Source organism: Bubalus bubalis, chromosome 12 (genome assembly GCF_019923935.1).
Source record: "Bubalus bubalis isolate 160015118507 breed Murrah chromosome 12, NDDB_SH_1, whole genome shotgun sequence".
Taxonomy (NCBI): Eukaryota; Metazoa; Chordata; class Mammalia; order Artiodactyla; family Bovidae; genus Bubalus; species Bubalus bubalis.
The window spans coordinates 60,242,179-60,267,595 of NC_059168.1; the positions used below are offsets into that span (position 1 = coordinate 60,242,179).

At 46.7% G+C, this 25,417-nt stretch overlaps 1 protein-coding gene across 2 annotated transcripts in view; it reads left to right on the plus strand.

The window, feature by feature from the left end:
* The first annotated feature begins 668 nt into the window (after positions 1-668).
* B3GNT2 (UDP-GlcNAc:betaGal beta-1,3-N-acetylglucosaminyltransferase 2) overlaps positions 669-25,417 on the plus strand; it is a 32,875-nt gene continuing 8,126 nt past the window's right edge. The window contains exons 1-2 of one of the 2 annotated variants that reach the window (XM_044926036.2): positions 669-803; positions 1,707-1,832. The gene's annotated coding sequence lies outside the window, so the exon portion shown is untranslated. The remainder of the gene's footprint in view (positions 804-1,706; positions 1,833-25,417) is intronic. The other variant, XM_006049396.4, reaches the window with a different exon arrangement.

Sequence of the window (25,417 nt, forward strand, 5' to 3'; positions counted from 1 at the left end):
GTCCCCTTTTGGCCTTGTTTCTCCCTACCCCCATCTTCCATAGTGGAACCCCAAGTTCAGCCCAGGCGTTTGGGCCGCCGGGGTTCGGTCTAGGACCTGTCACGAACTGATTCCGGCCAGAAGACACCACTGGAGTCCTCGCTCAGGTGCTCAGTTTCCCAACACCGGATGTATTACAAGAGGGGCGACAACACGAGGGATTTGGGTTAGACTGGAGTCAGAAAATAGTTCTTTTGAACTGAGAGCTGCCCTTTCCCCACTGAGGGTCTAGTTCTTGGCGGGGTTGGGGGGAGTCTCCCTCCCCCCAGCTTAAGACTGCTTTCCAGGTGAGGGCGCCGAGGTTCCCCGGAAATCAGCAGGAACGCCGAGCTCCGGCTGACAGTGGGCGCGCACAGCTAGACAGGCTGGAGCTGAGCCTTACCCAAACTCCGGGCGCCGGGCCTCGGGCCGGGCGGGGCGGCGACGTGAGGGGCGGTGCCGGGCCTGATTGGTGCGTTGGATGGGGGTGGGGCCAGGAGAGCTCCGCAGCGGCGGCGACGGAGCCGGGAGCTGGAGCCAGAGCCGGGAGCCAGGCAGCGGCTGAGGAGGCAACAAGTGCCGGCGCTGAGCCGAGGCTGGGGCCGAGCCGAGTCGAGGCGGAGCCACCCCGCCGCCGACGCCGCCGGGCTGCCCCATAGCGGGCGCCACGCATGGAGCGAGAGCGGCGGTGGTCGCCGGGCTGAGCCGCGCGGAGCGGCCGGGACGTGGATGCAGCCGCGATCTCCCGCCCCCGCCCCGCCGAGCAGGAGCTGCTCCCGGACAAGGTATGGCCGGGCGGGTGTGCACGCCTTACCTCCGCAGGCCGGCCCCGCGCCGTCTTCTCTGTGGTCCCCGGTTTCCCCGCCACGGGACCCTCCTCTCTCCCTCCACCATCCGCTTCCTCGAGGGTGCCGGCTTCGTACCGGCGCCCCAGCGGAGGAATCAGACTCTAGGTGTCTTCCTGCCGCATCTTGGCGTCCGGGTCCTCTCCCTCGCACCCCCCCCACCTCCCGCTACCTTCCTGGTCCTAGAGGAAGAGGTTAACGAAACCCGCGGTAGCGTGTCTTTCGAGCCTCTTGCCTCATTCCACTCCTCCCCTCCTAGGACTCGGGAACATCCCCCCTCCTCCCCGCTGCACCCCAACTTCCGGGGGAGCCCTTGCCGGGGTGATGCAGGCGTTGGGAAAGGGGGGCGTCAGAGGCCCTGGCGTCCTCATCTGGGTTGCACAGGTGTTTTGGGGAGGGGGCCCTGCTTGATCTCACGCTGCACCCCCGCACCCCACCCTCGTACTGCGCTGCCTCCGGTGCCGCATGGGGAGATCAGGTGTTCCGAGAGCCGCGAGCAGTCGCTCCCCACCCCCATCCACCCGCCACGGCCAACCTCTGGGTCCCTAAAGGCTGGTTTCTGTGAAACTTAGGAGAAACCTTTCGCGTTGACCTCTACAGAAATATTCCACGCCGCCGGCGTTGAATGATTAACCAGGCTACTTGACCGAAACCTGGGATGGGGGGAAGGGTGGGTGCTGCGGGAGCGGGTCTAGCCGGCCTCTGCGAACCACCTTGCGTGGGGGTGTGGGCATGGAGGGGTGCGGACTCTGCGAAGGCCGCGACCGCAGGTCCTGGAGGCTGCCCCGCGACGCCAGGCGGACCCTTCCGGAGCCTGTATAACCGAGTTACCTTAATTTCCAGGCCACGGTATTTTCCACTCAGGTCTGGGGAGCCCCAGAACCCACTGTCTCCCCATCAAGTGAGGAGGAGCGGCCGAGATAACTCAGCACGAGTGTCACGGCATGAAACCAGATCTCTGAAAATAATGTATGTATTTTAAACCTGGACTAAAGAGGAGGCTCCTTCTCCTTAAAATAGAGGGGTGATTGTCTTTTCTCCCCTGCTCTCCACCCATGGCCTCCTGAACCTCCCTAACTTCGCAGAATGGTAGTTTGGAGCAATTCTACCAGTCACCTGCCGCTCTCTTGTTGTAGCCTTGCTGTAAATTTTCAGATTGTAAAGCCAATTGGTGAATATGGGCTTCTACTTGTTATAACAAATCCTTCCAGTGTAATGTAGCCCCGGGAGGTAAGGGGATAGTTAAAGAAGTGGCCGACAGGGCCTGGACCAACTGGGAAGGCGGAGACCCAGCCCAGCTCAGCCCTGAGGCTCTCAACCGGGAGCCGTCTCCTGGTTTCTCCCCTGTGGATCTGACAGCTGACCCAGAGGGAGGGTAGGGCTGGGCCGTCACTTCTTCCCTCAGTCCTAGTTCCCTCTTCTGTTTCTTTTGAATTGCCGGCCAATTCTTTAGCATCTGAGCCACCAGGGAAGCCACCTTCTTTTTAATAGAAGTTATTAATAAGCTTGGTAGAATTTGGGAGAGTGTCACACAGAGTCCCAGGGCTCTTAAACCAGATTAGATTTTAAGACCAGGGAAGAGTCCCACACTATTTAGCAACTAAACAACAACAGGATGATGTTTGCCAGACTCCTTGCTCTACATCATGGGGGGTTGTGTGCGTTCTCAGTTGCTCAGTGTTGTCTGATTCTTTATGAGAGTCAATGGAAGCCATGGACTGCGTGTAGCCCACCAGGCTCCTCTGTCCATGGGATTATCCCAGCAAGAATACTGGATTGGGTTGCCATTTCCTCCTCCAAGTGATCCTCCCAACCCAGGGATCAAACTTATGTCTCCTGTGGCTTCTGCATTGGCAGACAGATTCTTTTATCACTGAGCCACTTGGGAAACCCATCATGGGGGGGTTAAGAAATGCTTAGTAAGTGGTGGTCATTGTATAATCAGTACAGAAGTTTCTCCAGGCGGCAACTTCCCCTTAACAAAAACAGTAACCATTTAGATTTGTTGGAGACTGAAATCAGCCAAATTTGGCAGATGGCAGATAGTTTTTGAAATCCAGGGAATGAGGTAATCTTTTGAGGAAAATAAGCATAATATGCTTGTAAAAGTTATAAATTTTTTCCTGGGTTTCTGATGGAGAGTTGAGTGTATATAGGTGGCTTGTAATTTTAAAGATTTCCTTGTTTTTTGCTTTTTAAAGCCCACAATTTAGATTTCTCTGAGATGCTAAAGGTTTGCTAAAAATAAGAAAGTGAAACTGATAATTCATGGTTGATTTTTCATTGTACAATTTACTCAGATGTGTGGCTATTTTTTTTTTAAAGGTTACACTAGGAAATGAATGAAATCCAAAAAAGTTAATATTATTTTGCTTTATCTTACCTGATGCATTGTTGGTATAAAACTAAGATGTTCTGGGTTTCTACCAGAACTTTTTCAGCTGATGCAGGGTTAAGCGAAAAAGTGAATCCTTTGTTTCACAAACTTTTAAACTGTAGGAGAGGAAAATTTTTTTTCCTTTCTAAGTTCTTTGGCTGATCTAATAATTAAATTGATCTCAGACAGATTAATTGGAGAAAAACATTTCTATGTACGGGGATTAAAAACATGCAACCCAAAGAAGTGACCACAGCTTTTTCATACCTTTTCTACAAGGAAACAAATTTGTGAAGAATTGATAAAACAAAGGGGTTTGGGTTTAGGGTAACTAATCAGCAAAGGAGTAACAAGGTTTGTTTGTGCAACCTTCTCAGCCCTGAATTCCCTATCTCTGGTGATAAGGATGCCTTCTGCCCTCCTGGTGCAGGGAGGGTACCTTCTTGTGGAAGATTGATCTGCTTTCAAGGGAACAGAGGGAGTCAGAGTGTCATTATACTGGCTGGTCTCTCAAGTAACTAGGAATTAATTCAAAATAATCATTGTGTCAAACTGACATATTTAAGGGTGGCATATTCTGTTCCCCTTCAAAACTTCAAAGTTTTAATGTTTTCTGACAATGCTGTTTTTGGGGGGGTTTCCCCCAATCATAATTTCAGTTCATTTGCTCAGTCGTGTCCGACTCTTTGGGACCCCATGAACTGCATAATTTAGGAATGCTGAACCAGGGCTGTGAATGTATTTAAGGCACACCCTGTTCATAACATACTAGGTCAGTGCTTTCCATTCAATATAGCTGGCCTGTTGGCTGTGCTTAGTTGCTCAGTTTCCAACTCTCCGCGACCCCATGAACTGCATCCCTCCAGACTCCTCTGTCCCAGGGATTCTCCAGGTAGAATACTGGAGTGGGTTGCCTTGCCATCTTCGTGGGTTGCCTTGCCCTCTTCCAGGGTATCCTCCCAACCCAGGCATCGAACCCAGGCTTAATTGGCCATATTTGACTCGACTTAGGTTTTATTTATTTTTTTTTAACAGTTTTATTAGGCAGGTTCTTAAATACTTTAAAAATTAATACATGCAAATGGTTACTTTTAGAAATGTTGCAACTCTTGCATCTGAGATAATATTGGGTTATGTAATCTTGCAGCATGCCCAACAGTGGTGCATGAGTTACCAATGCTGAAAAATTCTCATAAAGTCCTTTTGGTCTTATTTGCAAATACTCAGGAGGAATTAAAATCATTTCAGTCAATTGCCTGGCCTTTTTGGTGTGTACAGGTTGTTAAAACATGAATTAAACTGGGCTCTGAATTTGAAAGTTGGGTTTCCTGGCTTGCATAATCCACGGCACCTAGTAAAGACATACACCCAACATGTGTGGAGTCAGCTGTCCCTCACCACTTCCCCCGAGATGGGATAACTGTAACTAGACGCTTGCCAAACTGTCTCCAAATTGTGGGTGAATAAATTCCTCTCTCAGGAGAGGCAATTACCTCTTGACTGAAGAGGAACATGGATGTGTGGGGTAAGGCTTGGAGCAATTGATGTAACAATTTCATCATCACCAGGTGATGATGAGATTTTGCTAGTCTGAACAAAGCTTTCGTGGGAAGAACTTGTTACTTGATGGAGAGTTTATTAATCGGCCATATGCGGCACAATGACTTTACTGCTGGGAAAAGTTGTTTGAGTTTTCTGTTACAACTTGCATTGAGATTTTACACTCACTGCCTTAATGCCGCTACTGTGAGTTTTATGCTCTTTGCCCACCAACTTTGTCTTCTTGCCTTGCCTTAATTTTTGTAGCAAAATCCAAACTTCTCTTGGGTGGGGGTCGGCACTGTTGATAAAGTTACAACATATGTCTTGAAATATTTTGTGTAGTTTTATTTAGGTACTTCCATAGATAACTCTAAGGATTTTGTTACAAATTACTTTCTCTGCATCTATGAACATTCCTTTAGAGCAAGGTTTAAAATTATATTCATTCTGATGTGGCTACAGAGGGGAAATTCCCAGTAGTAAGGAAATTGATACTTTATACTTTTAATTCTGTAACATTAAAAAATAGATTTATTGTTCTAATGCCTCCACTCTGGTGGAATTAGAATGTACTTCATTTACCAAAATGTTTTGAAAAACCGACTGTCCAAGGGAGTCAATTCTAGAGTGTGGTCAGTTCTGTCGAGTGGTTGTGTGATATTTAGTGGTTAAAGAGCATGAACTTGGAGGTGGTGGTGATGTTTAGTTGCTAAATCATGTGCAACTTTCTGGGACCCCATGGACTGTAGCCCTCCAGGCTCCTCTGTCCATGGGATTTCCTAGACAAGAATACTGGAATGGATTGCCATTTCTGTCTCCAGGGGATCTTCCCCACTCAGGGATTGAACCCGTGTCTCCTGAATTGACAGATGGATTCTTTACTGCTGAGCCACCTGGGAAACCCTTAAAGTATGTAAAGTGCTCTAATATTAAGTGTGCAGCTCATGGGTGTCCACTGCTAAATCAAGAAAATTATTTCAGTAGCCCAAAAGGTCCCGGTGCCACTTTCTAGTCAGTCTCCAGCCCCTAGAGGGAACCATTATTCTGACTTACATCATCTTAGGTGTTATGCATATCATCATATGTTGGTTTTGCCTGTTCTTAAACTCCATTTTGGGAGAAGGCGATGGCACCCCACTCCAGTACTCTTGCCTGGAATATCCCATGGATGGAGGAGCCTGGTAGGCTGCCGTCCATGGGGTTGCTAAGTCGAACATGACTGAGCGACTTCACTTTCACTTTTCACTTTCATGCATTGGAGAAGGAAATGGCAACCCACTCCAGTGTTCTTGCCTGGAGAATCCCAGGGACGGAGAGCCTGGTGGGCTGCCGTCTATGGGGTCACACAGAGTTGGACACGACTGAAGTGACTTACCTTAGCTAAACTCCATTTAAGTGGCATTTCCAGACTCATACAGTGTGTAGTCTTGTGAGACAGACCTGGATTTGAGTTTCATTTTTGCCACTTACTCTGATGTGATTACTGTGTGATGATTACTCTAAGCCTCAGTTTCCTCATTAGAGAAATAGCAGAGATTATCTCAGATTGGCTAAGAAAATTAATTTGATGATACACCTAAAATACCTAGCACTGTGCCTGACATACAGTTTTCTTTGTCCTTTTATTTCTTTAAAAAGATGGTAACTAAAGCAACTATATCGTCTGTGTTTTAATGTACTGTTTCACTAAATAAAAGCTGTGTAGGTCTTCTATTGAAAATTAGAAGCCACATCTTTGTCGAGTCAACACTTTGCTGTTGTAGCATTCAGCTTAAATAGGACCTATTATTTGTTGATAGTTGATCACCTATCATTTTTGATATTTCCTCTGTAAGTCATAAAATACCAGTCTTTGAAATGTTCCTTTTAGAGCTGACTAGTCACCTGTGTGATGTGAGCTAAGATGCAGTGATGACAGCTGGTTCACACATGTCTATGAAACCCGTGGAAGAGTTTGATTTGGATAAGAGACATCATTAAGTGCCCAGGGTATCCAGAACAATATTTTACTGCCTTATGTTTTGTAAAATAATTATTTCAGAGTGAAAGCACAGGGCCAGTTAATTACATGCTTCAGACAGCCCATTTGAAACAGTTTCAAGTTTTATAGTCTTCCTTTATAAATGATATTGTATATTCAGTGGTCTCATGTTGCCAGTGTTTGTGCTTTTTAAAAATATATATATACTTTGTATTTTTGGAACCGTTTTTTAAGTGTATCTTGGGGTACTATGGCATTCTTTCTAAAAGACTTTTTTTGTTATGTTTATTTAGGGAAGCAATCAAGATCAAGTGAAGAGAATAAAGTTAATTCCATCTCTTAATACTGTAATTGCTGTTAATTGGTTGAGATCCTTCTAGGTGCTTTTTTTCTACATCTGTATACTTGCAGAATGAGACTAGGAAAAGCCCGTTGCCAATGCTTTAGTCAAATATAAAGCAGATTTTATGGGTCTTGCTAGTGGTGCCTGGCTGAGAGGACAGGAGGTTTTGAAGGCCTGGATTCAGGTTCATCCTCACTCTGGCCCTACTTGTGTCTGGACCATGCAGTCCCCAGAGGCTCCATCATGGAGACCCCTGGCCTCCAGATTACAGTGGCCAAGGGGGAAAACCTGTCACCCAAGATCTCAAGATGATTTATAACAAAAGGGTCGCTTCGTTCACTTAGCCAGCATGCAGTGAATGAGCACTTAGTGGATGTCTAGCATGATGCTTGGCTCCTTGTGTATTCCTCAATGGGCCAGGCACAGTGCTTGCCATTAAGGAGTTAGCAATCTGGTTGGAACTCTAACCAGAAACTGTTGAAGGAGTACTCTGATAGAGAGAGGTGCAAGAAGAGTGCAGAGTTGGGGGCAGCCAAGAAAGGCTCCGGAGGAAGTTGAGTTTGGGCTTAGCCTTGATGGATGAATAAATAACTTAGGGGCAGAGAAAGGAGGGCAGAGGCGGTGGGGATCGCAGGCTTGTGGCCCTTTTTCAGGGAAGTAGTAGGTGATCCCGTGGGTTTGGAGGGCAGGGTCCTTTAGAGAGAGGTCATAGGACACCATGCAGCCTTGATGACTGTGTGAAGAAGTGGTGCCTGGTCAGGAAGGTCGAGGGGAGCCATGAAGAGTCCTTGAGGAGAGGACATGATGACATGTCATGGTCAGGCTTGCATTTATTAGGAAGATGAGCTTGAGCCAGAGAGGTGGGGGTGAGGGAGTTGTGATTGTGGGCCCAGGTCATTTCATGGTCTCCTAATGGGGCTCCCTGCTTCCTGTTTGCCCCACAACAGTCTGTTCTCAGGAAGAAGCTGGGGGCATCTTTAAAAACGGAAACTGCATTACATAACTTCTTTACTCGGAACCCTCCAGTGGCCCCAAGTCTCCCTCAGTAAAGCCAACACTCTCTGCCACCTTTTGGGCCCTTGGTTCAGTTCACCTCCTCTTCTAGTGTTGCAGCTGGAAGTCAATTCTGACTCCACGTTGAAACTGTTTCTTTGACTTGCTTTCTGTTGCTTTTGTTATTGTAGTCATACATGATGGCCTGTCTCAGAGAAACCTGCCCTCTGCCTGACTGTTAAGCTAAAGTGCCTTTGTTCAGAACCCTGTCCTCCTGGAGATGGCAGGAAGAAAGAAATTAACAAACCCCCCCCACCCACCCTGTCCGAGGCTTGCCATTCTAGAAGATATTTGCCTTTCAACTTTGTTTCCTCCCCTCCCTCCTCCCATCTCTGATCCATAAAAGAACCTGGCATCCAAACTGACGAGGTGGTTATTTGAGACTTTAGTCTGCCATCTTCTTGGTCAGCCGGCTCTCTGAATAAAGTCGTGTTCCTTGGCCCAACACCTCGTCTCTTGGATTTATTGGCGTTTGTAGTGGCGAGGAGAACAAACTTGGACTTGATGACATTAGCTCTCCCCCGACTCAAGTCTCTGCAGCCATGCTGGCCTTCGGGCTCTCCTGTCTCTGGCCTTTACATCAGCTGTCCCCTCTTCTTGGAATTGCCTCCCCTCGCTCCTGCCCTGCAACCTACTCGCTGAAAAGAGAGGCTATCTCTAACCCTTTCCTTCCTTTCCCCCATATTGTGCCTTCTATTTCGTCTAAGCATTATCAACCTTGTGATAATCAGCCACATAACTTCATTCTTCTTGGTCTGTTTGAAACATTGCTTGGTTTAAGTAGGTGCTTGATATGTGTTGAATTAGGTCACTTCATCAGACCTGCTGGGGGAAAACTGAGGGCCCAAACCAGGTCAGGGATGGTACAGTATTAAAGTGTGTGTGTGTGTGTGTGTGTGTGTGAGAGAGAGAGATTTATTTGAAAGTGAGAAAGGAAAAGATTCTCATAGTGGATGGCTGGAGATTTGGAAGGCAGATGTGAAGGAAGTGGGCTGCATATCCGAGTACATCTGGACGTTTCTTAGCGGGACACTGGAGGCAGCAGTGTGTGGCAGAGGGTCTGGAGGACAGGAGTGTAAGGTGAAGGAAGACCCAGTGTAGGCTTGAGCCCAGAACTGGAGAGGGCCCACTTGAGGCGATGGGGTCAGGATCAGAGGCTGCCAAGATGCGCAAGAACCATTAGAGAATTGGGGATAGGAGATGGTCTTGAACTTGTGGTGGGGTAGGGGTGGTGGCCAGCAGTGTTGGGTGCTCTGGGAAGTCAGGAGAGGCTGCGGACTTTGAAGTTTCTAGAGGGTGAAGGGGATGGGAAAGTCAAGGCACAACAAAGGGGTGTGGTGAGGCGGAGAACATTTTCCGGAAGTTGATGGAGAAGGGAAAGCGGAAGTTGATGGAGAAGGGAAAGCGCAGCCTGTGCCTGGAGCCACTGGAGAGGGAGCACGTTGAGGTGGGGGATGAAGTGGAGATTGTCACTGATACAGGAGCCCAGGCAGCAGCAAGGGCTGTTGCAGGGGAGGGCGGTCTTGTGGGGGCTGGGGAGTGACTTACTGAAAAGGGAGACTGGTCCATGTGGAGAACTAGAAGTAGGTTTCGGTCCCTGAGCTGATATTAAGTATCTTTGTATCCATGGCAACCCACTTAGCTTGTTCCCTCCTCATCCCCACCTCCTGCATAATAGGAGAAAACCTGCGCAGCCAGGCTTATGTGTGGATTGTTTGAATCCTATGCAGCCACCAATATGAAAGTGTTATCACTCCAGTAAGGTTATTTCCATGGACCATAAACTTGCTAAGGCTTATAATTTGTGCTTCAGAATTCTGTTGTTGTTTATTTTCTTTGAAAAGCACTTAACATCCAAATGCTTCTTAAAGTGCTTCTTGTTTTTTTGAATCCTGATCAGGAAGTAACACAGTTGTTTTTTAAAAAAGGCAAAACAAAAACCAGCTTCATGTCTGGGTGTAGATTGTTCAGTGGGAAACCTGGTGTTGTTTTCAGGATCAAGTCTATGTACCTAACAATGAAAGGGCCAAAGTGGGTTTGTTACAAATACCATCCTCTCTATATTATTTAACATTTGGAACTAATAACATGTATTTTACATTTTTTATTTTATGGCTAAATTTGATGCTTGTTTATAAGGAACTTAATGTAGGTTTTATTCTTTAAAGTAATGAGATGCATCCCTTTTATTTTTCTTCTCCCTTCATGACATAAGGAGTTATTTTTCTTCAAATGAACTTAAAATATCTCTCATGAATACTCCTATTTTTAACTGACTGCTTCTCTCTTTTGAATTTTTTGAAGGTTCTGATGGATCCTCTTAAAAAAAAAAGCCTCTTTATAACAGAAATTTTTAAACAAATGCAGATACAGAGAGTGACGTAATGAAGCCCCACAGAGCCATCACTGGTTTCAGCAAGGTGGTCTCCCCTTTTTGGTCCCTGCCCCATAGGTGACTGAGATGCTGTGTGGGCACCACCGAGAGTGAGAGGGCAGGCTCATGTGGACCTCCAGGTGTGGGTGTGGGAGTCATCAGTGTAGATGATGGTGGAACTGGAGTCATTGGTGTAGAGATGGTGGAGTTGGGAGTCATCGGTGTAGAGATGGTGGACGTTCTGGGAGTGACTGGACACCTCGAGGGAGCAAGGAGTGAGCAGGGGGTACATATGGCACTGAGAAATACCTGGATTGCTGTGTCCAAGATGTTTTCAAGGAGGTGGTGGTAATCTATGGTATATGAAGGTGACATTCACAGAGACACTTAAAATTAGGTGATTAGGTGATTGAAGAAAACAAACTTATGTTTCCCAAGGGGTAAGGGGGTGGAGGGATAAACTGAGAGATCAGGATTGACATATACACACTGTGTGTGTGTGTAGTCGCTCACTTGTGTCTGACTCTTTGCGACCCCACGGACTGTAGCCCGCCAGGCTTCTCCGCCCATGGAATTCTCCAGGCAAGAATACTGGAGTGGGTTGCCATGCCCTTCTCCAGAGGATCTTCCTGACCCAGGGATTGAACCCTCATCTCCTGCATCACAGGCAGATTCTTTACCATTTGAGCTACAGGGAAATAATATACACACTACTAGAAGGAAACGGCAACCCACTCCAGTGTTCTTGCCTGGAGAATCCCAGGGATGGGGGAGCCTGGTAGGCTGCCATTTATGGGGTCGCATAGAGTCGGACACGACTGAAGCGACTGAGCAGCAGCAGCAGATACAAAATAGGTAACTAATAAGGACCTACTGTGTATATAGCACAGGGAGCTCTATTTGACATTCTGTGATGACCTATAGGGGAAAAGAAGATAAGAAAAGAGTGGATATATGTATAACTGATTCTCCTTGCTGTACACCTGAAACACAACATTGTAAATCAACTATATTCCAATAGAAATACAATAAAATGGAGTGATTTAAACTGCTTGGTTAAAGAGGCCCAATTTCTAAGCTGCTCAGCAGTGTGCTCATATACTGAGCAAACAACATGTTCTCTTTTATTTTGGCAACACAAATTTTTCTTGGCAGGTGGCCAGAAAAAGCGATGTTACTATTTCATCCCTTCTTTAAATATGTAGACATTGTCTTGGTTGAACAGCTTTTCCTTTAATAGAACATTTGGACAAAAGGCCAAAATGTCACTGTTTTGAGGATGTATATTTTAAATCCATATGATTTATTTTGATATTTTTAAAAAACCTAAAAACAGTCCTCAGGCACCTGTTAGTAACTTGTTGACAATTAACCAACATTTGAGAAATGAAGAGGCAGGAAAGAAATCTGGGAGATGGAGGCTGGGAGAGAGGGGAACCACTCTGCTTGTTTGGTATCCTGTCCTGAAGTTGCCACCCCAGGGCCACTTATCACTAGAAAGGTTGTCTTCTGGGGCGAGACTGCCCCTGACTCAGGAGAAGTGGAATCCCAGGGGGCTTGCATTTTAATTGGATGTGCTGTGTGCAAGCCGCAGAGCCTGGCACTCACCATTTGGGGTGCTTTGACCTAATAGTTACAGCCTGTAGGTTGGGGAGCCTCTTGTTCATGCCTCCCTCAGGGTTGAGGAGAATGGCTCTCAGCTCACCTGGCACTGTTCAGGTTGGGACGTATTGCTGTAGGTGGGGTGGTTCTGGATAACTAGCTCTTGGTACTCCGTTTGAGGGGCTTTAGTTTTGGGGAATCCCAAATGCTAGAAGGAGAGTAGATTAAATACAGTGCACTGGGGAAACTGAGCCTGTCCTCATGGAGGAGGAGGTGGGATTTGAACCTGTACCTTTAAGCCTGGGGGCAGGATTAAGAAGTAAGAGAATGGATGTTTCCGGAAGCCAGCATGAGTTGTGGTGTGGATGAGGACCACGGTTGTTTTTAAGGGGTGCTGTGTCCCAGGAGGTTTTGAGGATGGCATGCTTGGATCTCGGATGGGGTCTTTGTGAGAGTGCTTAAGGAGGAAGGGGTGCGTCACGCTCCTCTGTCCTGGCTGTGCCAACCCTGCAGCTCTGTGCCTGAACTCAAGTTTGGCGGTAGCTTAGGTGGACTTGCAGGCTGGGAGCAGCCCATCTGGGGTCCCTGTTCATGCCCCCTCCCTCCACTCTCTATCTTGGGAACCTTGAATAAGTTTCTGGAAGCAGATCATTTATCTGTAAAATAAGGATACCTCAGTAACCACCGTATACCCCTTGGGTCTTTGGCACGCATCCAGGCACATGAACCAGTGTTACTGAGTCCAAGCTTGTACTGTTCACTACATGATAGGGCATCTTGAGAGGCAAGATGCTGAGGCAGGGGAGTGACTTTATATGGAAAGTCAGCAGACAGAGAAGATGGTGGACTAGTGTCCCAGAGGATCATCTTACCCAAGTTAGAATTTGGGCTTCTTTCATAGTAAAAGGGGAGAGGGTGTGGTAGGTTATTGCAGACTTCTTGGTGTCAGAATCCTTTGTTCTTGCAGCTGTCCACATAGGTGTCTTAAAGTTCATGGTGCTCCTGCACACCTTCAGCAAGACAAATGTATTCTCTGTTCTGCAACTTTTTATCTTTGTATCATTAGGAAGTGTTATACCTTTAAGGGTTAGAGCTTTGAGAACGGGCTATCCTGTATATTTCAGGCTATAGGCAACATTCTTTTTGTTGTGGTTTAATTGCAAAGTTGTGTCTTACTCTTGGGCCTTGGGCACACTTCCGGGCAAATGGACCAGTGTTACTGAGTCCAAGCTTGTACTGTTCACTACATGACAATCACAATTCTGAGTGATTCAGGCAGTTATCTCAAAGCTGCTGCTTTAAGAGACTCCAAATGTTTAAGCAGGGAGTCCTGGAGCCTGAAGCATGGTACTTTATGCTCCTTGGTGTACTTTATGCTCCTTGGTGTCCCCTTCATTGTACCTAAGGGGAAATACTCTTTAAGGAAATTTGTCACTGGGAAACATTCATACAAACAGCCAAGAAATTGAGACTTCCCAAGGCAATTTATTAAATTACTTAAGTTAAACACAGTGAATATCACTAGTATTAATGCAGTCCCAACTTGCAGCATGTTCAAACAATATTTATTTTGGGAGATTATATTTTTATTTTGGAGATAAATGTACATAGATGTAAACTTTGGTTTTGCAAGAGTTGATGGAGATGTTTTCAAACCCTACAATTCATGGGGGCAAGAATTATCAAATTTAATAGAATTGGGAAGGGCATTGGTTGATTTGAAAGTTTGTAGAGTACTTTTTGCCTGGGGGAGAGCATGGCAACCCACTCCAGTATTCTTGCCTGGAGAATCCCAGTGGACCAAAGAGCCTGGCGGGCTGCAGTCCTTGGGGTTGCAAAAAGTCAGACACGACTGAGTGACTAAGCACAGCACAGCACAGAGTACCTTTTGGAAGTGATATAGGTGAATCTCTGTGATGGTTAGATTAAATTTGGCTGCTCAAATGCTTAACATTAAAGTGATTGTCTTAAAAATCTAAAAGTTTTACTTTATGGTCATTTATTACTGTCTGTGAAATTAAGTGGTGAGGAATGATATGATTTTGAAAGTCAGTCCAGAAACTTTGAGGAGCGTCAACTTTTGATTTTGTTAAATTAGTCTGTGAGTTTTTCATGTATTTTACTACGTAAAATAACAATAATCTCTTTTCAGTGATAGGTGAAAATATTCTTTCTCAGTTGATTTCACCAGCTTTTCTCTATATGTACCTGTAGACAGGAGCCCACATAGCAAGCACCAGATTCTCTCCTCCCCTCCCCATCTCTGTCCATCTACATCACCAGGCCATGGCTGACAACAGCCTGCTTGTTTCCAGAAGCACTTACACAAGGTCAGATTGATAACTTAGTTTATATACTTTATATTAAATAATGATAACTTAGTTTCCAGTCCAGTATTTTTATTAATTTTTAATTACCTTTTTCCCATCTTCCATCCCTTGGACCTGTGTTTGTTTACAGATTTGTTTAATCATATGAGACAAATGTTTCCAGAGATTTTTTTTTAATTAAAAACAATTTTTAAATTATTATTTCTTTACTTTTGACTACACTGGGTCTTTGTCACTGTGTGTGGCCTTTCTCTAGCTGGGATGAGCCGGGGCTACTCTCTAGTTGTGTGCGCGGCTTCTCATTGTGGTGGCTTCTCGTTGCAGAGCACAAACTCCAGGGCTCGCAGGCTCAGTAATTGTGGCACTTGGGCTTAGTTGCTCCGTGGCACATGGAATCTTCCTGGACTAGGGATCGAACCCATGTCCCCTGCCTTGGCAGGTGGATTCCTAATGGCTGGCCCTCCAGGGAAGTCCTCCTGGGATTTTTAGGTGATGTCCTGCGTTGAGATGACACCCAGTGATGTTGTCCTCGTGGACGAGGCACGGAAGGGAAACCCCAGGATGATAGTTGTGGAGAAAAGTGGCCTGGCCTGGCATATAGACAGTCAGGGGCCAGGGAGGGTCTCTGGGGGACCTGGAGTTACATGGCCTGTGTGTGAAATGACTCAACAATGCTTTGTGTGGAGCAAAAGAGGAAAACGGTGAAAGAATAAAACTTTTATTTAGTCCTTGTTCCTTTACTGCCCCTCCCCGGTTATGTCCTTCTTGTCCTCAAGTTTTACTGTCGTCAGCCAGACACTCGAGAGACAGAAATGGAATGGCTCAGCTCCTGCTCTGAATGCCCACGTGCCCTGTGAGGTGTGTCAGACTCCTTCCCCACGAGGTGTGATAAGTCAGGTAAATGTGTATTTAGTGTTAAGACACAAAAAGGAAGTAAGAAAACCACAGGCGGCGGGGTGTGGGGTGTGGGGGTGTTTCTGTTCAGGGAAGGCGCCACAGGAGGTGGTGCTCGCCTTGTTTTTTATGTTGCTAGCCCAGAATCAAAGCTGTGAGAAGACTTTGTCAGTGATGGTGATTCTCAGTGCGCCTCCTCCCTATGCTGACCTCGGGTGAGGCTGTGTGCCTTCCTGTGCTTTGGTTTCTTCTTCTCTACAGGAGAAGGCTGGAGTCCCTGAGCTCTAAGGCCCTGGAAAAGAAATGCTTATAGCTTCCGTGGGCAACAAACTCAGGATAGGGTCTGTGTGCGGAATCCATGTGCACATTCTGGAGAGAGGGTACAGTTTGTGACCAACATTGCTCTTCCATCACCCTTTTTTTTTTTTTTTTTTTTTTTTTGATGCAGACTAGTGTCCCTTCCTCACAGAGCCTGGGGAGCTGGGCTGCTGGCCGGCTGGGAGCTCACATCTAGAAGGTGGCCAGTGGGAGGACCAGGCTAGAATCCCTGCCGTTTCTGGCTGTGGTGCGAGAGTGAAGGGAAAGGCGAGGAAAGATAGCATTTTCTTTCTGTAAAAGCTCTTGACAGAAGGGTTTGCCCAGCAGGTTTGTTAGACAAGGCGGTGCAAGCGTTGCCAGGCTCCCGTTCCTCAGTGTGGATTAACACCTGCCACGCAGGCGGCAGGGACTCCACCCTCAGCAGGGGTGGTGCCCGCCCGAGCGGACCAGGATCTCTGGGCACCTTCAACCAGGGACGGGCTCCCAGCTGGAGATTTTATCTACATTATTCCTTTCTCATGCTTCTCAAAAAACTTGACCGCCTGGCTTTCTTTGGAACTACCTGCATGTTCCCGGGTATCCACAAATGCAGTGACTTCACTTCCTAAGTCTTTTTTTTTTTTAATTGTAGCTTTATTTGAGGATTCTTGAAATTTTCTGAGCAACAAGGTTGTGTGGTAGAAAGAGTAAGAGTTTAGACTCAGGGTCAGGGTCCAAGGTCCAAGTCCTGGCTCTACTCAGATTAGCTCTACTCAGGCTAATGGTTTCACGTTTTTGAGCTTGTTACGGTTAGTTGAGAATATCCTGACGTAAAAAATGGGCAAAGGGTGTGAGGAGTGGGAAGTCAGGAGGGAAGTACAGTAATGATGAGGGGTCAGTTAAAACATGCAGAGGTTGTTTTGGTGTGAAGATTTAAAAGAAGGACAAGGTCCACAGTCAGTGTGGAGACCTCTGTGCTCTCTGGTGTTATACAGTCTGGCTTTTTTTTTTTGATGAGGAAGGACATGGAATAACTTGATTGTTCTCTTTGTAATTTTTTCAAAGGGAATAATAAGACAGTGTACAAAGACACACAAATGAGGTTGTTCATCAGATTTTTTTCCCCCCAATTATAGGGAAAGTCCAGAGAAGGCAATGGCACCCCACTCCAGTACTCCTACCTGGAGAATCCCAGGGACGGGGGAGCCTGGTGGGCTGCCATCTATGGGGTCGCACAGAGTCAGACACGACTGAAGCGACTTAGCAGCAGCAGCAGCAGGGAAAGTCAGAAACAACTCATGGGTTAGTGATTGGGTAGTAGTAGTGTTACTCGCTCAGTTGTGTCTGATTCTTTGCAGTCCCATGGACTGTAGCCTGCCAGGCTCCTGTGTCCATGGGATTCTCCAGGCAAGAATACTGACTGGAGTGGATTTCCATGCCCTCCTCCAGAGGATCTTCCTGATCCAGGGATAGAACCTGGGTCTCCTGCGTTGCAGGCAGATTCTTTACCGTTTGAGCTACAGGGAAGACAGGCCAAAGCCTGTACTCCGTCAGAGGTACTTTAGAGATCTGTTGGTGGCTTAATGGGTAAAGAATCCTCCTGCAGTGCAGGAGATGCAGGTTCAGTCTCTGGGTCGGGAAGATGCCCTGGAGGAGGGCATGGCAACCCACTCAGGTATTCTTGCCTGGAGAATCCCATGGACACAGGAGCCTGGCAGGCTACAGTCCATGGGATCACAAAGAGTCGGACATGACTGAAGCAACTGAGCATGCATGCGTGATAGAAGGTGAGTCACTCAGATCATGCTGCCTTCCCCGGTCCAAATCTGCTTTACAAAAATTAAATCTCTGAACACAATAGCCAATTGTGTTTGTAATGAACTTGGAGGTCAGATTTGGAGCCGTTCTTCATTTTTTCCCTTATTTCATATTCCTGTGTGATTTAGTCAGGTTTTTTGTTTTGTTTTGTTTTGTTTTAAATAGAGGGGCTGTGAAAGCACATTGCGGCTATCTCTTTGGAAACAGCACTTGTTACTTAGATATAGGCATGGTGCACGCTTATCCCATGGAGAGTCCTTGGGCTTATCTGCTTTCTCCAGTCGCCTCAGAACCTATCTGGCCACAGACTGGCTGCTGCTCTGCAAGCAGACAGTCTGTAGCCCCACCCCACCGCTTGCCTGCCCTGCTTCTCCTCACTTCTCTGAAATCTACCCTGTTTGAAGCTCCACTCAGGTCCTGCCTCATCCTCTGCTGGTGACAAGTGTACTGTCACGTGTTTCTTACTTCTTTATGAGATCGCTGTACAGGACCCATGTTTTATACACTTTCCACCTAACTTCAGACTCAAATAATGATGTTCATGGTTGGAAATGACTTCAGGTTGGTGATAGAGAGATCTCTAACTTGTACCAGTTTTTAACTAATGTCTGTCAGCTCCCAGTCCACCCTTTGTTGTCTGATCTATGATAATGGATCAGAGCTCTTCAAATATTTTTTCTTTGCCTTCTTTCAAGTTGAGGGCTCTGAAGAGGATGTTGCAGGAGAAGGAGGTTTTCCTTCCTGCTTTCCAGAGTCTAAAACCAGGCTCTTACACAGCCTGCTGGTTTTCCCATGGGCTTGCAGTCTGCAGCTTTCCCCAGTGTGTGCCCACCTTGTCCTGTCTGCAGCTCTCATGGCTGTGATAGACTGGGGAGCCTGAGCCCAGCCCAGGTTGCTGCTTCTCCTCAGTCCCCACGTGTATATATGGGAGCCTGGTGGTCCTGACCATCTAGAGAGCTGGCCACGTATGTTTGTCCTGAGCAGTGGCCCTGAGCACTTCCTGTCCAGGCCATGCATTGTCATGCTAAGCTCCTGAAGAGTGAGGTCTCTCCAGCTCCTGGGTCCAGTCGTAGCTGGACTTCCTGTGTGGACTTGACTGCCTCTGCACCCTGTTCTCTCCGCCTAGCTCCCAGCAGTCTCCAAGGTTTGCTTCCTGTCTCCTTCCGCATGGGGATTCTTGTATTTCAGGCTTTGTACCGGCACCCTAGAGGGTTATTCCTGCTTTTCTGGTGACTGGACCATCCTGGGCATCCAGGAACTGCCTCCTGTACCTTCTTCAACAAGATACAAACCTTGCTTCTGTGTTTGTCCTGTTTGGGGTCATATACTTTCATCTAGTATAGGGCACCCTTTAGAGTTCTATTCCATCTTTGTTGTTTAATCACTAAATCATGTCTGACTTTTTTGCAACCTTATCGACTATAGCCCATCAGGCTTCTCTGTCCGTGGGATTCTCCAGGCAAGAATACTGGAGTGGATTACCATGCCCTCTTCCAGGGGATCTTCCCAACCTGGGGATTGAACCCTGGTCTTCTGCGTCTCTTGCATTGGCAGGAGATTCATTACCACTGAGCCACCAGGGAAGCCCTTTATAGTTCTCAATTATAATATTTTATAGTTCTGTCTTTATAGTTACTCAATTATCATATTTTTAAACTTCCCCTGCTTGAATTATGGTGTGGTTTCTGCCTCTTGGTTGGACCCAGACTGAAATACATCCCATGTAACCCAACTCAGCAAACAGATGGATGAGCCAGAGAGAAGTCTAGGAATTTCTCTGAGGACTTGTTGAGAGCCTGCCAGACTGTATTGGTTTGTACATAGGTTCTAGAGCTTGACGTGGAAAAACTTCCCAAGCCATACCCATGTACAGGCTCTTAACAAGGACTCCAAAACATGTTAAGCGCCCCAGGAAGTGACTGCCTGCATTGCAACATTTCATTTCTAACGGTTTCCCGCCTGGGTAAATAGGTGCCCCTAAGCTTTCAGTCTGTACCAGGGGCCTTTATTTAGGCACGTTCACTTTGTCCCTCTGCTATTATGGCCTTGGTGGAACTAGCAATTGCTGGAGGTCCACCCCCCTATCAGAAAGGAGTGTGGAGGTCCCTCTGTTTGGGACTGGAATGGAGGGGATTGCCTGGATGCTCTGCTAGTGGAGGGAGGAAGCCTTCATAGACGCTCTGCTGGATCCCACATGCCTGCATTCCCACTCAGGTGGGTTCAGGGCTGCCTGTGGGCCTAGGTGGGGCTTTTACCACAGTTTACCTCTTCAGATCTAGCCCCTACCCTCCCAGGTCTAGTATGGACTCACTACTAATAGTCTTATCGCCTATAACTCTAGAAAAGCCTTTACATTTTTTCTACTCTAGTACTTAAAAAAGTGAGACAGGTTTCTATAAATACATAGGTCATTGAGCAGCACACATATGGTTCCCAATGTCATCTCTTTGGAGAAGGGTCATGTATATTTATTTAATTTCTACTGAAACAGCTATATTCAGTGAACTCAACCAGATGACCAAAATACCTGTTTGTTCAACAAATGTGGGATAACTTTCAGATGCTACAGCCTGGGGTACTAGTGTTGCAGGGTGAAGACCCTGACCACAGAGGGTACCCTTGCTCCTGGGTGCTTCAGGAGTGACACTTGACCAAATTGAAGAGTAGAAGAAGCTCTTCAGGAAGGCATGGCAGACAGAAGGCACTCTGCGGATGGCAGAGGGAAACTGGGACTGTCTGGAAGGGACTGTGTTTGCTGTGGTCGGAGGTGAAAGTGTCCATGGTGTGGCGGTGGGGGATGCTGGCAGAAGGGGCTGCGGAGGAAGCACAGAGCATCATAAAGGGACTAGAGGGCATGTGAGTGAGAAGGTGGAGGGTGAGGCTGGTGTTGAGGCTGGGGCATATCCCTGGGCAAGAGGTCTCACAGAAGAGGGGCAGAGGCCATGAGGCCCTGAGCTCTGGGAGTGGAGGAAAGAGGCGTTTTAGAAGACAACACAGTTATATTTAGGCTGTGGGGAAGCAGTGCCATGGTGGTGGTGGTGACCACACCAGGAACAGCACAAGCAGGGGTGTGTGTACAAGGGCTGAAGGCTGAGTTGTTGGGAAACAGGGATATTTGGGAGCTGCAGGAAGTAAGGCCTTGGGCTCCTACAGTCGCCAGCCGCAGAGCCTGATTGGAATAGAGGAGAGCTGAGGAGGAGGAGGTGCCGGTGACATTACTGAGGTGGGAACACAGATGTGGAGAGCAGAGGAAGAAGCAGCTCACTGCTGCTGGGGAGTGCACGTGGGCCGTCGGTCCATGGCGAACGCGGGACCCAGGAAGAGAGACTGCACACACATTGAATATCTGGAGTTAGCTGGCTCAACTTGTGATCCTTGGTTTCTTGTTTTGTTGCCGTTGTTGTTTATTTACTTTTGTCTGTGCTGGGTCTTCTCTGCTGTGCGGGCTTTCCTCTAGTTGTGGCGAGTGGGGGCTGCTCTTCACGTGCGGTGTGTGGACCTCTCACTGCAGTGGTCTCCTGTTGCGGAGCACAGGCTCTGGGGTGCACAGGCTTCAGTAGTTGTGGCACACAAGCTCGGTCACTCCAGGGAACATGGGGTCTTCCTGGATCAGGAGTCGAACCCGTGTCTCTCCTGCATTGGCCGACGGATTCTTTATCGCTGAGCCACCAGGGAAGCCCTGTTTGTTTGGGTGTTTTGGGGAGGGGGTCCTCCTTTTAGAGTAACATTTAAGGTGATGGATAGAAGGGTTTCTAGACGGAGAATATTTATAAAGAGGCAGTGAACGACAGAACTTGAGAAATGTGCTCAGTGTTTGGTGGAGGAACCAAACCCATCAAAGAAAACTATTGAATGCCTATTGTACACTAGGCAACACCCTGGTGTGGCAGGTTATATCATCACTTCACAGGTGAGGAAACTGAGGCTCAGACAAGTCAAGTAACTTTGAGGTCACACAGCTAGTAGTAGGGTAGCATTACCAGAATTTAACTCTGGGTTGTTTGGCTCCAGGTGCTATACTAATTTTCCAAAGTGCAGGTGGGTCTGGAACATACCTGTCCTCAAACATCTACCAGCTTTGTTTTATAATGACACAATCTTGTACACTGAAGATCTCTAACCCTTACCAGTTTTAGTAAAGGCAGGGGCAAGATGGCCTCTGGAAAGGTTAATCCCTATCATTGTTTACTAAATTTTCTTCTTTCCTGAAAATCTGAACATGTTTATGTGAAGAATGATCTTAGTGTTTGATTTTATTTTAAATGGTAAGTACCACTTGAGACTTCCCTGGAGCTTCCCTGGTGGCTTAGATGGAAAGGATCTGCCTGCAATGTGCAAGACCTGGGTTTGATCCCCAGGTCAGGAAGATCCCCTGGAGAAGAGCATGGCTATCCACTCCAGTTCTTTTGCCTGGAGAATTCCATGGGCAGAGGAGCCTGATGGGCTACGGTCTGTGGGGTCACAAAGAGTCAGACATTACTGAGCAGCTAAATACACACCATTTTGAGAAAATCAGCCACATTGGGCTTTGGGGGAACTGTAATCAGTGGGGATCAGAGCATGTCCTGCAGACACTTAGATGTATAATGTCGCCTGTGGGGACATATAGGTGAATAGATTCATCATTTATACTTTTCCCTTTAAATTTTGAACGTGAAGGTACTACTGCTGACTTATGAACCAAATTCCTTGAATTCAATTGATCGTTGTTCTGACTTACAGACCAGAAAATGTCAGACATACGTTCTCTCTAGGTGAGGTTGTTGAGGGCATCTTGGGGCTCCCCAACTCCAGTCCTGACAAGAACTGCAGCCAGGCTTCTTGCTCCCATTAAGGAACAAGCTCTAGGTATGGCCTCACTCTTCTGGTCCCACCAAGATGCTTCACTTACACCCTTATCACTCAACCATCTGCCCTGAGCACTGGAAGGTATTCCCCGTCTCCCCCAGAACCACTTAGCTGCAAGCTATCCCTCTCTCTGAAAAGGTCTGGCAAGGACCAAGCAACAGATGTTAGCAGCCTGGGAGGTAAGGATTTAGGAAAGCCACTTTTGTCCGGCTTCTGGAGTGAGGACAGAGGAGGTTGGGCGGGCCGATTAACGTCCAAGTCCCCTGTCTCCGTGTGATATGGCAGCAGGCTTGGGCTCTAGATCCTTGAAGGATTTGTGTATCCTGTTTGGGCAGGAGAATGAGCAGGAAGCAGGATCCTCCCTAGACACGGAGGCTGCTAGATCAAACTCTTGTGACTGAATCAGCAACTTTGGATTTCCAGCCTCCAAGCCTCAGCCTGACTGGATTGATGGCTGGTCATTTCATTTCATGATTACAAGAAGGTCCTGCCTTTCTTTTATCCTTTACATTGGTTCTAGGGATGGGAGAGCATAGACAAAGGTTTTGGATTTGGTCTCAGTGTGGTTGCTGGCTTTGTCCCTGACTAGCTATTGGTGACCATCTAGCTAACATACCTGAACCCCTTGGGATGGGTGAGTGAGTCCCTGACTTAGAGTTTTGTGAGAATAAGTCCTTGTGGCTGGCGATGGCCACATTAAAATGTCTTCTGGCCAGTGCTTCGCTTTCAGAACTGGAGGGAACCTTTGAGAATCATCCTCTTTTGTGGTGCCAGTCTGGCATCCAGGAATGAAACACTGGGATTATTTAAACTGCATTTAGGGGAATAAAATGATTATAGCATAATCATTCAGTAAGGGTTACTTATGACACCACCCTACCTCCCATATCTGACTTTGATGGTAGTTTTGAGGGTTCAAATGTATACATATAAAGCTTTAACATTTTAAAATAATCTTTTAAGAAGATAAACCATTGAAAACCAGACCATCATTTTTTTAGTCCTTTTCGTCATAAGCCTGTGCTGCAGTGTTCGCTTGTATCATGCTTTAAAACTCAGACAATGGAGCTGAACTGCTTAGATTTGAATCCTGGTTCTGCTATCTGCCAGCTGTGTGACCTTGGACAAGTTCAGTCACCTCTCTGAGTATCTGCCTCATAACATCATTGGTGCCCAGCATATAGCCAGTGGTACTTAAGTATTTATTAAAATGAAGCCGATATGTTCATATTTTGCTATTATTTTTAAGAGTCCTCTCTAATACATGGCTTCAGGCAGAGAGGATGGACCCAGGGAAAGATGTGCAATGATCTGTGGGTGGATGTAGTGACAGAACTTGTGCTGAGTACTGCAGGGTCCAGTACAAGGTTGGCGTGTCTGGGACTGTGGGACCGTGGCCCACGCTAGTGATGTGGGCTGCAGAAATGGGGACCTCGCATTAGGATTTGTGTGTGACATGTTCCCCACCCCCATCCCAGCAGTCTGGATGTGTGCAGTAGAGGATGTTGAAGGGAAAAGGTGGTGCGGCAGCATTAAAGAATTAAATTACCTATAATCCTGCCACCCTAATTACACTGGTTTTGGTTTTGTGTGGTGTTTTATCTGGATTTTCACATAGTTTAAGCATGGCATCTGTACTATTTTGTAATCCATCTTCAGCTAACATAAATTTGTGTGTGTCTCTACTTTTCTAAATATTTTAATTGCAAAATAAAGGAAAGTGGAAGTGAAAGTTGCTCAGTCATGTTTGAGTCTTTGTGACCCCATGGACTAATACAGTCCATGGAATTCTCCAGGGCAGAATACTGGATTGGGTAGCCTTTCCCTTCTCCAGGGTATCTTCTCAACCCAGAAATCGAACCCAGATCTCCTACATTTCAGGCAGATTCTTTACCAGCTGAGCCACAAGGGAAGCAAAGAAGGAAATTGTTGCCAAACAAAATCAGCTGTAGTGTTTTAGAAATTTCAATACTGTTCAGTCTTTGTTGGGGAGAATTTACTCCAAAGTACAAGGTGAAAGCTAAGGCTGTTCTTTGTTTGCACGTGGGATTTTCTGTTTCTGTTGCTCACAGTGAAAATTCTGTGTGTCACAGTGAGGGTTGTATAACATCTTCCCTAGCTGCAGGGTAGATTTTCTTACTCAAATTCTTTGTGAGCAGTGTAACTTCCTGCTCAAAAAAGGACACGGAATTGGTTTTATGTCTGTAATGGGAATATTTAGTCAGATATTCAGAGAGCTTTTTCCCACAGATATTTTTATGGAGGTCACTGCTTTTTCCTCCTTTCCATGAACTCTGGTTTGTTGTAACAGTCTAGTTCTCATGTGAGGGACTGTGCCTTGGTCACAAATGAAAGATGACATTTAAACTTGATAGAAATGTCAAATTGGGAATCTGGGTGGTTTTCCCACCCTTCCTGCTCAGGTTGGTTTGGAATAAATGCCCTTTAGAAATAGTGGTAAGAGTTGGCCCAAGCTGCACTTTGGGGAATTTAGGAAAGGAAGACTGGCCGCTTGTCAGAAGCAGGGCCAGGCATTTCTAGCCTCCCATTTCCCTTTCTTTGGAAAGTCTTGGTAACCACCAAATGTACCATGATCCAGTGCCTTGGGTCTTTTCAGTCTTGAACCAGGCTTTGAGACTTCACTGTTGAACTGGACCAGGTTACAATACTGTGGCCATGCCTTATAGAAAAAGGAGGAGCTCCAAAGAGCGCTGGCTGGAGCCAGAAAACTGTTTCATCTCAGCCTTATCACCTAACTCTGTAACATTTGTGCGATCAGTCGATCAGTCGTGTCTGACTCTATGACCCCATGTACTGTAGCCTGCCAGGCTCCTCTGTTCATGGAATTTTTCAGGTAAGAATAAAATGTTCTGCCATTTCCTTCTCCAGGGAATCTTCTAGACCCAGGGATCAAATCCATATCTCCTGCCTTGCAGGCGAATTCTTTACTACTTCACCACCTGGGAAGCCCTCATTTGCCCAGTTAACCCTCTTTGAGCTTCCACTTTTCTCCCTGGTAAAGTGGTATCCTCTCAGCTTCTCTTAGGGAGCACAAATGAGAAATGGACAGGAAAATGTTCTGGAATCCTTGAATC